The 12,704-nt window shown below is 48.6% G+C and overlaps 1 pseudogene; it reads left to right on the plus strand.

The window, feature by feature from the left end:
• LOC139028874 (potassium/sodium hyperpolarization-activated cyclic nucleotide-gated channel 2-like) overlaps positions 1-12,704 on the plus strand; it is a 109,083-nt pseudogene that overhangs the window by 28,975 nt on the left and 67,404 nt on the right.

Here is a 12,704-nt window from a genome sequence, read left to right on the forward strand (position 1 = left end):
TTCCCCTTCTGGTAGGCCTATGGACTGTTTTCTCCTCTGGTAGGCCTATGGACTGTGTTCTCCTCTGGTAGGCCTATGGACTGTGTTCTCCTCTGTTAGGCCTATGGACGGTGTTCTCCTCTGGTAGGCCTATGGACTGGTTTCTCCTCTGTTAGGCCTATGGACTGTTCTCCTCTGGTAGGCCTATGGACTGTGCACGGTGGTCCTTTTGTTTTTGTGGAGGGCACAGTGAGTTGCTGACTGCGCTGCTTGCGGAGTATCCTTGTAGAGTCTTTTATTCCCCCGAGCAGGTAAATAACGGGCCGTCCTCTACTCTGCTCTGCTCTGGGCATGGACTCTGTTGTGTGTGAAGGACTCTGTGCACTGCGACCAGGGACAAGGACAGGAACACTGTGCCTCTCTCTACTGGTGGCGCCAGCCAGCAGCACCTTTTAATAGAAAAAAATGGTCATATGCTACCGGGGTGCTGGGCGGTGGAGAAAGTCCTCTTCGACTCCTTCAAACGTTCGGTCTCCCTTGTACTGCTGTTTATTCTGCAGTGGCTACGTTGATTAGGTTGTTGATATTCATAAGAGAAAGATTGAGCATCCAAAACTGATACATATTTTAGATGGACTTATTGCTTGCGCTCTAGCTTTGTTGTGTGGCTTTGTTTAATTATAGGCTCTTAGAGAAGGATGGAGCCGGAGGGGAGGGCTGCCGTCTTATCGGCTCTTACATTTACATTTACATTTAAGTCATTTAGCAGACGCTCTTATCCAGAGCGACTTACAAATTGGTGCATTCACCTTATGAAATCCAGTGGAACAACCACTTTACAATAGTACATCTAACTCTTTTAAAGGGGGAGGGGTGGGGTTAGGAGGATTACTTTATCCTAGGTATTCCTTAAAGAGGTGGGGTTTCAGGTGTCTCCGGAAGGTGGTGATTGACTCCGCTGACCTGGCGTCGTGAGGGAGCTTTGTTCCACATTGGGGTGCCACGAGCAGCGACACAGTTTTGACTGGGCTGAGCGCGGAACTCGTCACTCCTCAGAGGTAGGGAGGCGAGCAGGCCAGAGGTGGATGGAAACGCAGTGGCCCTTGTTCTCGCGGGTGTCACGGCCCTCGACTCACGACACGCCTGCAGCGTCACGCAGGTGCCGTTCCCTCCAGCATTTTGCTCGTAGGCAAGACCATGGTCTTGTAGCGGATGCGAGCTCAACTGGAAGGCCATGGGAGAGAGGGGAGGAGCGGGGTTGGTGAGAGACTTTGGGAAGGTTGAACACTCAGACGGGCTGCGCGCGTTTGTGGATGAGTTGTAGGGTTTAATGGCACAGGCAGGGAGCCCAGCCAAACAGCGAGTTATGCAATATCCAGACATCGGGAGATGACAAGTGCCTGATTACGGACCTGCGCGCTTCCTGTGTGAGGCATGGGTCGTACTCTGGCGAATGTTTGTAGAGGCTGAACCTAACAGGAAGGGTCACCGCCTGAAGTGAGTTGAGGAACGACAGGGTGTTTGTCCAGGATCACGCCAGGTTCCTTAAGCGCTCTGGGAGGAGGACACAATGAGTTGTCAACCGTGATGGCGAGATCATGGAACGGGCAGAGTCCTTCCCCGGGAAGGAAGAGCATGCTCCGTCTTGCCGAGGTTCCAGCTTGAGGTGGTGATCCTAATCCAACTGATTGTTGCCAGAATGCAGAGATGCGATTCGCCAACCTGGTTATCAGAGGGGGGAAAGGAGAAGATTAATTGTGTGTCAGTCTGCATAGCAATGATAGGAGAGGCCAATGTGAGTGATATGACAGAGCCAAGTGACTTGGTGTATAGGCGAAGAATAGGAGAGGGCCTAGATAACGAGCCTGGGGACACCAGTGGTGAGGGCACTGGTGGCGGAGAACAGATTTTCGCCACGCACCTGGTAGGAGCGACCTGTCACGGTAGGAACGCAATCCAAGCGTGGGCCGCGGCCGGAGATGCCCAGCTCGGAGAGGGTGGAGAGGAAGGATCTGGAATGGTTCACAGTAACTCAAAGGGAGCCGATAGGTTCTAGAGGATGAGAGCAGAGGAGAGAGAGTTTGCTTAGCAGCTGCGGAGGCGCCTCCGTGACACAGAGAAGAGCAGTCTCAGTTGAATGACTAGTCTTGAAACCTGACTGATTTGGATCAAGAAGGTCAATTCTGAGAGAGATAGCAGGAGAGCTGGCCAAGGACGGACAGTTCAAGAGTTTGGAGAGAAAATGAAAGAAGGGATAACTGGTCTGTTAAGTTTGTTTGACATCGGAGGCATCGAGTGTAGGTTTTTTCAGAAGGGGTGCAACTCTCGTCTCTTGAAGACGGAAGGGACGTAGCCAGCGGTCAAGGATGAGTTGATGAGCGAGGTGAGGTAAAGGGAGAAGGTCTCCGGAAATGGTCTGGAGAAAGAGAGGAGGGGATAGGGTCAAGCGGGCAGGTTGTTGGGCGGCCGGTCCGCTCAAAGACGCGAGTTTCATCTGGAGAGAGAGGGGAGAAGAGTCAAAGCACAGGGTAGGGGTGCTTGAGCAGACCAGCTGGTGTCGTGACTTAGCAAACGAGGATCGGATGTCGTCAGACTCTTTTTCAAAATGGTTGACGAAGTCATCGCAGAGAGGGAGGAGGGAGGATGGAGGGGGAGAGGATTCAGGAGGGAGGAGAAGGTGGCAAAGAAGCTCCTAGGGTTAGAGCAGATGCTTGGAATTTAGAGTGGTAGAAAGTGGCTTTAGCAGCTAGAGACAGGAAGAGGAGAAAGTAAGAGAGGAGGGAGTGAAAGGATGCCAGGATCCGCAGGGAGGCGAGTTTCCTCCATTTCCGCTCGGCTGCGGAGCCCTGTTCTGTGAGCTCGCAGTGAGTCGTCGAGCCACGGAGCAGGAGGGGGACCGAGCCGGCCTGGAGGATAGGGGACATAGAGAGTCAAAGGATGCAGAAGGGAGGAGAAAGGAGGGTTGAGGAGGCAAATCAGGAGATAGGTTTGGAGAAGTTTGAGCAGAGGGAAGAGATGATAGGATGGAAGAGGAGTAGCGGGGGAGGAGAGCGAAGGTTGGGACGGCGCGATACCATCCGAGTAGGGGCAGTGTGGGAAGTGTTTAGATGAGAGCGAGAGGGAAAAGCGCCAAAGGTAGTGGTCGGAGACTTGGAGGGGAGTTGCAGTGAGATTAGTGGAAGAACAGCATCTAGTAAAGATGAGGTCAAGCGTATTGCCTTGCCTGGTGAGTGGTGAGGTCAAAAGAGGAGAGGAGTGGAAGAAGGAGGCAGAGAGGAATGAGTCAAAGGTAGAGCGTGGGGAGTTAAAGTCACCCAGGACTGTGAGAGGTGAGCCATCCCTCAGGAAAGGAGCTTATCAGGGCGTCAAGCTCATTGATGAACTCTCCAAGGGAACCTGGAGGGCGATAAATGATAAGGATGTTAAGCTTGAAAGGGCTGGTAACTGTGACAGCATGGAATTCAAAGGAGGCGATAGACAGATGGGTCAGGGGAGAAAGAGAGAATGTCCACTTGGGAGAGATGAGGATGCAGTGCCACCGCCCGCTGACCCAGAAGCTCTGGGGTGTGCGAGAACACGTGGGCAGACGAGGCGAGAGCAGTAGGGGTAGCAGTGTTGTCAGTGGTAATTCCATGTTTCCGTCAGTGCCAAGAAGTCGAAGGGACTGGAGGGACGCATAGGCTGAGATGAACTTCTGCCTTGTTGCCCGCAGATCGGCAGTTCCAGAGGCTGCCGGAGACCTGGAATCTCCCGTGGTGGCGTGCGCGCTGGAACCACCAGGTTAGAAGGCGGGCGGCCACGCGGTGTGAAGCGTTTGTATGGTCTGTGCAGAGAGGAGAAGAAGAGGGATAGACAGACAACTAGTTTGACAGGCTACAGAACAAGAGGCTAAGGCTAATTGTAAAGGAGATTAGAATGACAAGTGGACTACACTGTTGTTAGGAAGTAAGTTTACGTTGCAAAAATAAAATAAAATCTTATTGACTAAAATGATATAGGTACTGCTGGCGGTGAAGTAGGCTGGCTAGCAGTGACTGCGTTTGTTGACTTTGTTTGAACGTGTAGTTGGCTAGGTAACCTCGACAGATTTTCAAAAACTACAATTATTTGGGATAACTCATGCCTCAGATAGTTCTCCAGAAAATACATTCCAAGGACAAGGAAAGGACATAGCGTATGTAGCTAGCTTAAAACCTACTGTGCCATTTTATCAGTGTACCGTACGCTATAGCCTAATACCCCAGTCGTATCCGTTTGGTATGGTAGTGAGTGTTTGTAAGTGTGGAGTTTTCTGGACACGTGCTGCTCATAATTCAAGCCGCTCCATCTAGACCAAATGAGATGTTCAGGTCTCAATAACTTAAAAACTATGCCAGCAGTGTTAGACATAAACTAGCATACTCCCATTAGTGTTTGGAAACCTATTACATGATCATGGGTCGAGAGGGATCTTGGGCATACCGTTAGCATATTGCAAGGCAAATAGGTAGCCATTATGAATTCTCGGTTGTGGTGCTGGGTTAGGCTGCTAGGCGAACACTAGCTGGCTAGTTAACGATGATAATTACTCCAATACCAAACTCTAAGCTACACACATTATCTCTAGATTACACAAGATAGCAAGCATGAATGTGAGCCAGCTAACACTTCACTAATGTCAAACGTCGTTCCGTTGTAATGTAATCGTTTCTCCACTGATGCTCCGCATGCTATCCTCAGGTGGCTAGCTGGCTCTAGCTAGCAGGTTGTTGACTAGTGCGTTACCGAAAAATAGTGGCTAGTTAACCGAAGTAATTACTCTAACCAACTTAAGCTACACATTATCTCAGATACAAAGATAGCAAAGAGAACTGTGTAGCCAGCTAACACTACACTAATCAAGTCGTTCCGTTGTAATGTAATCGTTTCTCCAGTGCTGCTATGCTGCTGTGCTGCTACTCGGTGGCTAGCTGGCTAGCTAGCTAGCTAGCAGTGTTGACTACGTTGTTACGTTCGGACGAAAATAGCTGGCTAGCGAACCTCAATAACCCCAATAACTACTCAATTATCTTTGATACAAAGACGGATATGTAGCTCGTTAAGATCAAACAAATCAAACCGTTGTACTGTAATGAAAATGAATGAAAATGGTAAAACTACCTGTGGAGCGACGCGGAATTGCGACTCTTAACCAACCATGCTATTTTGTTAGTTTTTTCGTGTTGTTTGTAACTTGTTTTGTGCATAATGTTGCTGCTACCGTCTCTTATGACCGAAAAGAGCTTCTGGACATCAGAACTGCGATTGCTCACCTCAAACTGGACGAAGAGTTCTTCTTCAATGAGTCGGACGGGAGGGATATAATACAGACACCCGACCAGGCCCAGATCCCCGTTATTCGCTGGAGAAGGAAACAGAGATTTTGTGGAAAAAGATCAGGGTGCCTTGCGAGGATCAGGCGACGAGTGGCTAATCTGCCCTTGCCTTCCGTCCTGCTAGCTAACGATCAATCACTGGAAAATAAATGGGACGAACTGAAATCACGTATATCTTACCAACGGGACATTAAAAACTGTAATATCTTATTTCACAGAGTCTTGGCTGAACGATGACATTAAGAACATACAGCTGGCGGGTTATACACTCCATCGGCAGGACAGAACAGCAGCCTCTGGTAAGACCCGGGGCGGAGGCCTATGCATATATGTGAACAACAGCTGGTGCACGATATCTAAGGAAGTCTCAAGGTTTTGCTCGCCTGAGGCAGAGTATCTCATGATAAGCTGTAGACCACACTATCTACCTAGAGAGTTTTTATCTGTATTTTTCATAGCTGTCTACACAACACCACAGACCGATGCTGGCACTAAAGCCGCGCTCAATGAGCTGGATACCGCTGTTAGCAAACAGGAAAACACTCATCCAGAGGCGGCGCTCCTAGTGGCCGGGGATTTTAATGCAGGGAATYTTAAATCAGCATGTTAACTGTGCAACCAGAAGAAAGACAATTCTAGACCACCTTTACTGCACACACAGAGACACGTACAAAGCTCTCCCTCGCCCTCCATTTGGCAAATCTGACCATAATTCTTTCCTCCTGATTCCTGCTTACAAGCAAAAATTAAAGCAGGACGCACCAGTGACTCGGTCTATAAAAAGTGGTCAGATGAAGCCAATGCTAAACTACAGGACTGCTTTGCTAGCACAGACTGGAATATGTTCCGGGATTCTTCCGATGGCATTGAGGAGTACACCACATCAGTCACTGGCTTCATCAATAAGTGCATCGAGGACGTCGTCCCCACAGTGACTGTACGTACTTACCCCAACCAGAAGCCATGGATTACAGGCAACATTCGCACTGAGCTAAAGGGTTGAGCTGCCGCTTTCAAGGAGCGGGACTCTAACCCGGAAGCTTATAAGAAATCCCTCTATGCCCTCCGACACACCATCAAACAGGCAAAGCATCAATACAGGACTAAGATCCAATCGTACTACACCGGCTCCGATGCTCGTCGGATGTGGCAGAGCTTGCAAACTATTAAAGACTACAAAGAGAAGCACAGCTGAGAGCTGCCCAGTGACACGAGCCTACCAGACAAGCTAAATAACTTCTATAATCGCTTCGAGGCAAGTAACACTGAAACATGCACGAGAGCATCAGCTGTTCCGGACGACTGTGTGATCACGCTCTACGCAGCCGATGTGAGTAAGACCTTTAAACAGATAAACAATTACAAGGCCGCAGGGCCAGACGGATTACCAGGACGTGTACTCCGAGCATGCGCTGACCAACTGGCAAGTGTCTTCACTGACATTTTCAACCTCTCCCTGTCTGAGTCTGTAATACCAACATGTTTCAAGCAGGCCACCATAGTCCCTGTGCCCAAGAACACTAAATTAACCTGCCTAAATGACTACCGACCCGTAGCACTCACGTCTATATCCATGAACTGCTTTGAATTGCTGGTCATGGCTCACATCAACACCATTATCCCAGAAACCCTAGACCTACTCCAATTTGCATACCGCACCAACAGATGATGCGATCTCTATTGCACTCCACACTGCCCTTTCACACCTGGACAAAAGGAACACCTATGTGAGAATGCTATTCATTGACTACAGCTCAGCATTCAACACCATAATGCCCTCAAAGCTCATCACTAAACTAAGGACCCTGGGACTAAACACCTCTCTCTGCAACTGGATCCTGGACGTCCTGATGGGCCACCCCCAGATGGTAAGGGAAGGTAACAACACATCCGCCACGCTGATCCTCAACACGGGGGCCCCTCAGGGGTGCGTGCTCAGCCGCCTCCTGTACTCCCTGTTCACTCATGACTGCACAGCCAGGCACGACTCCAACACAATCATTAAGTTTGCTGATGACACAACAGTGGTAGGCCTGATCACCGACAATGATGAGACAGCCTATAGGGAGGAGGTCAGAGATCTGACCATGTGTGCAAGGACAACAACCTCTCCCTCAACGTGATCACTACAAAGGAGATGATTGTGTACTACAGGAAAAGGAGGACCGAGCACGCTCCCATTCTTATAGACAGGGCTATAGTGGAGCAGATTTAGAGCCCCAAGTTCCTTGGTGTCCACATCAACAACAAACTAGAATGGTCCAAACACACCAAGACAGTCGTGAAGAGGGCACGACAAAACCTATTCCCCTTTAGGAGACTGAAAAGATTTGGAATGGGTCCTCAGATTCTCAAAAGGTTTTACAGCTGCACCATCGAGAGCATCCTGACGGGTTGCATCACTGCCTGGTATGGCAACTGCTCGGCCTCCGACCACAAGGCACTACAGAGGGTAGTGCGTACAGCCCAGTACATCACCGATAGCCAAGCTTCCAGCCATCCAGGACCTCTATACCAGGCGGTGTCAGAGGAAGGCCCTAAAAATTGTCAGACTCCAGCCACCCTAGTCATAGACTGTTCTCTCTGCTACCGCACGACAAGCGGTACGGGAGCGTCAAGTCTAGGTCCAAGAGGCTCCTAAATAGCTTCTACCCCCAAGCCATAAGACTCCTGAACAGCTAATCAAATTGCTACCCGGACTATTTGCATTTCCCCCTCCCCCTCCCCCCAGAACGCTGCTGCTACTCTCTGTTATTATCTTCCCTACATGTACATATTACCTAAATTACCTCGACACCGGTGCTCCTGCACATTGACATTGACATTGACTCTGTACCGGTACCCCCTGTATAAAGCCCCGCTATTGTTATTTACTGATGCTCTTTAATTATTTGTTTTTCTTATCTCTTACTTTTTTAAAGGTATTTTCTTAAAACTGCATAATGTTGCTAATGGCTTGTAAGTAAGCATTTCACTGTAAGGTCTACCTGTTGTATTCGGCGCATGTGACAAATACAATTTGATTTGATTAGTATTTTGTCTTTGGAAGTGGTTCATATTTCATGAAGAAGCGGTACATTGCATGTGTTTTCCAGTCACTGGTCACAGTGGAGGTCATTATGCGCTTGACAGTTACCAGTATGCATTCTCAGTCTATATGCAAAAGGATTGGACTCTTCTTAGCTGTCGAATCCCAGAATATGTACTCTCTTAACTCTGACTTGAATATAGACAAGGCCTTAGACAGTATAGATCTCTACCAGCTTCAGCATCAGAGGTCAAACCTGTCTCTGCACTGGAGTTTAGGTGCAGCTGGGAGACTCTTACAGAACTGTTTTTTTTTAGCTGGATGAAAATCTTTCTGTGGTCCATCATCACCTGGCTATTGTAATCTTATTAATGGTATTATTCATATATTTTGCAGTATTAGGAAAGGGTTGTTCCATTCATTAGATTCCCCCTTTCTCATGTTGGTGTTTAGTAAATCATCTGTTTTTTCTCACCCCAAGGTTGGGGAGATTTGGTGCTTTCTCTCCGGTGAATTCTTCTTACGATAGCGGCAGTGCTCAGGACTGATAAAACGGTCAGTCTCACCTAAAAATAGCCACCTTCGACTGCGTAGCCCCAGTGTCAGTGACCGCCGGCTGTGCTTAGCAAAGTCAGTGCCGTCATTGCAGTTCATCGGAGCGGGGTGTCAACAAAAATAGGATTAACCCTTTTAACACGATTCTCTCCTGGACACTTCAATTTCCTCCTGTTATTGTCTCATAGTGTGCCAACTGGCCCAATGGAGAACTGTCTTGCACAACGGCTATGCAATGTGTGTGTGTGTGTGTCTGTGTGTGTGTGTGTGTGTGTGTGTGTGTGCGCCTGCGTGCGTGCGTGGTGTCTTGAAAATGTATGGCAGTGTTGTCCTTCTAATAGACTATCCTGCTTCATTTTCACTCATCAACTGCCTGACAGAAGAGGCCTAAGGGTTAATGGATTCCCGCCACTGCACACACCAACAGACATAAACACACACACACACACACACACACACACACACACACACACACACACACACACACACACACACACACAGTCAAGCCAACTGTTCACTGTCCCCTTAGTACAGTAGTGACACCCCTAGGACGGGTTAGAGTATCCAGTGGCCGGTGGTCAAATTGATGCAGGCAGTGTGTGCTGCTTGTGGCTAATGTGACATGGGGCCGCATCCTCAGGCAAATTGCGAATCAGCACTTCTGACGAGGATTCCTCATCCTCACACAAAACAGCAACTCACAAGAACTAGGTAAGGGAGAGAAAAAAACACAAAACAAGGACATGAATTATTCAAGAGGGGAACTGCTTTTCATATTCATAAATAGATCAACATCAGTCATTCAATCAGCCAGAGTCACATTTACAGTGGGAATGATTGTGCTGCTGCTCTCTGGGAAGGAAGAGCAGGAACACCACACATTGTTGTTCTACTGTCCTCATTCAGTCTGACGCCATGCCGAATGAAGAGGAACACACACACACTGCTCCTCATTCAGTCTGACGCCACACACACACTGCTCCTCATTCAGTCTGACGCCACACACACACTGCTCCTCATTCAGTCTGACGCCATGCCGAATGAAGAGGAACACACACACTACTCCTCATTCAGTCTGACGCCACACACACACTGTCCTCATTCAGTCTGACGCCATGCCGAATGAAGAGGAACACACACACACACTGTCCTCATTCAGTCTGACGCCATGCCGAATGAAGAGGAACACACACACACACACACTGTGCCTCATTCAGTCTGACGCCATGCCGAATGAAGAGGAACACACAAACACACACACACACTGCTCCTCATTGCTGTCTCTGTCTGCAAGACTAGTGTACCCGACATGACAGACAACCTACCTGGATGCCATGCCATCATTCTCCCAGCATGTCTGCCAACAGGTAGTGACGGCACCCCGCTGGCAACGCACGTACACACACACACACACACACACACACACACACACAAACAAACCGGCTGTAGATCCTTTATGCCTTTTCAACATGTTCATATTGGGTGATAGGAGTGTGTGTGAGTACATGCAGTGCTCTAGTCCTCCGTGGGTGATGTCAGAGCCCCAGTGTGACGGTGACACCAGGCTGGGCTAGTGTGGCCCCAGGTAGCTATCTCCAGGACAGGGTGGCGAGTGGGAGAGAGGTTTATCTTGTAGCAGGAGGCACTCTGAGGGTAAAAACATGGGTCTGCAGTCCTTGGTCTCTTCCCAGGAGAGCAGACGGTGTGGACCGTACCTCTGTCTCTGTAGACGAGCAGGCATGGAAATGTCACGGTCTGTCGTCATGACAGTGAGCAGTCCCTCCCCAGCACTATAACAACTCAGGTGTAAGCTATGCAACCGGGGTCATTTCCCCTCTCTCTCCCTATCTATCGCTCCCTCCTTCTCTGGATCTCTCTCTCTCTCCTCCCTCAAACTCTCCCTCTCTCTATCGCTCCCTCCCTCTCTATGGCTCTCTCCCTAGCATCCTTCTCCTCCCCCTCTCTCCCTACACCGCAGCAGCGTACCTCTGCCTGCACTGATATCACCATGAAGGACACTGCCTTTTGTTTTATACAGGGAAAAGCTATCAATCCACAAGTCAGTGCTTTCAGACAGACATAGAGATAGGGATTTTGTGCCTTTGCGATGTTCGTCCACCACCCTGCCCTGCGCTCGCTGCTCAGTCTATCTATATTTATAGAACAATGTTCCTCTATGTCAGGATCCCAATGCATAATGAAACACAGTAAATGGATCCCTGCTATGTTTAGGTGGGCTGACCTCCATTAGAAGGCAATAGCAAGCGTGAAAAGTAAAAAGAGCACGCACACACACATATATACACACACACACATACACAGAGAGAGAGACACAACTCACACACATTTACACAAAACCAAATGTGTGTCCTTGATTCTTGAATAGAAATACCAATACATACATTATATGACCAAAAGTATGTGGATACCTGCTCGTCAAACATCTCATTCCAAAATCCTGAGCATTAATATGGAGTTGGTCTCCCCTTTGCTGCCATAACAGCCTCCATTCTTCTAGGAAGGCTTTCCACTGGATGTTGGAACATTGTTGCGGGGACTTGCTTCCATTCAGCCACAAGATCATTAGTGAGGTCGGGCACTGATGTTGGGCGATTAGGCCTGGCTTGCAGTCGGTATTCCAATTCATCCCAAAGGTGTTCGATGGGGTTGAGGTCAGGGCTCTGTGCAGGCCAGTCAATTTCTTCCACACTGATCTTGAAAAAATAAAATTTCTGTATGGACCTCGCTTTGTGCACGGGGGCACTGTCATGCTGAAACAGGAAGGGACCTTACCCAAACTGTTGCCACAAAGTTGGAAGCACAAAATCGCCTAAAATGTAATTGTATGCTGTAGCGTTAAGATTTCCCTTCACTGGATGTAAGGGGCCTAGCCAGAACCATGAAAAACAGCCCTAGACCATTATTCCTCCTCCACCAAACTTTACAGTTGGGACTATGCATTCGGGCAGGTAGCGTTCTCCTGGCATCCGCCAAACCAAGATTTGTCCGTTGGACTGCCAGATGGTGAAGCGTGATTCATCACTTCAGAGAACGCGTTTCCACTGCTCCAGAGTCCAATGGCGCCGAGCTTTACACCACTCCAGCTGATGCTTGGCATTGCACATGGTGATCTTAGGCTTGTGTGGGGCTGTTCGGCCATGGAAACCCATTTCATGAAGCCCCAGACAAACAGTTCTTGTGCTGACGTTGCTTTCAGAGGCAGTTTGGTACTCGGTAGTGTGTGTTGCAACTGTGGACAGAGAATTTTTAAGCGCTACGCGCTTCAGCACTCGGTGGTCTTGTTCTGTGAGCTTGTGTGGCCTATCACTTTGCGGCTGAGTCGTTGTTGCTCCTTAGTATTTGTACTTCACAATAACAGCGCTTACAGTTGACATGGGCAGCTCTAGCAGGGCAGTCATTTGACGAACTGGCTTGTTGGAAAGGTGGCATTCTATGACGGTGCCACGTTGAAAGTCACAGAGCTCTTCAGTAAGGCCATTCTACTGACAATGTTTGTCTATGGAGAATGCATGGCTGTGTGCTCGATTTTATACACCTGTCAGCAATGGTGTGGCTGAAATAATTGCAAGGGGTGTTCACATACTTTTGTATATACAGTTGAAGTCGGACGGTTACATACACCTTAGCCAAATACAAATACATTTAAAACTACATTTTTCACAATTCCTGACATTTAATCCAAGTAAAAAAAATTACCTGTTTTAGGTCAGTTAGGATCACCACTTTATTTTAAGAATGTGAAATGCCAGAATAATAGTAGAGAGAAT

Source organism: Salvelinus sp. IW2-2015, linkage group LG15 (genome assembly GCF_002910315.2).
Source record: "Salvelinus sp. IW2-2015 linkage group LG15, ASM291031v2, whole genome shotgun sequence".
NCBI classification, from domain to species: domain Eukaryota; kingdom Metazoa; phylum Chordata; class Actinopteri; order Salmoniformes; family Salmonidae; genus Salvelinus; species Salvelinus sp. IW2-2015.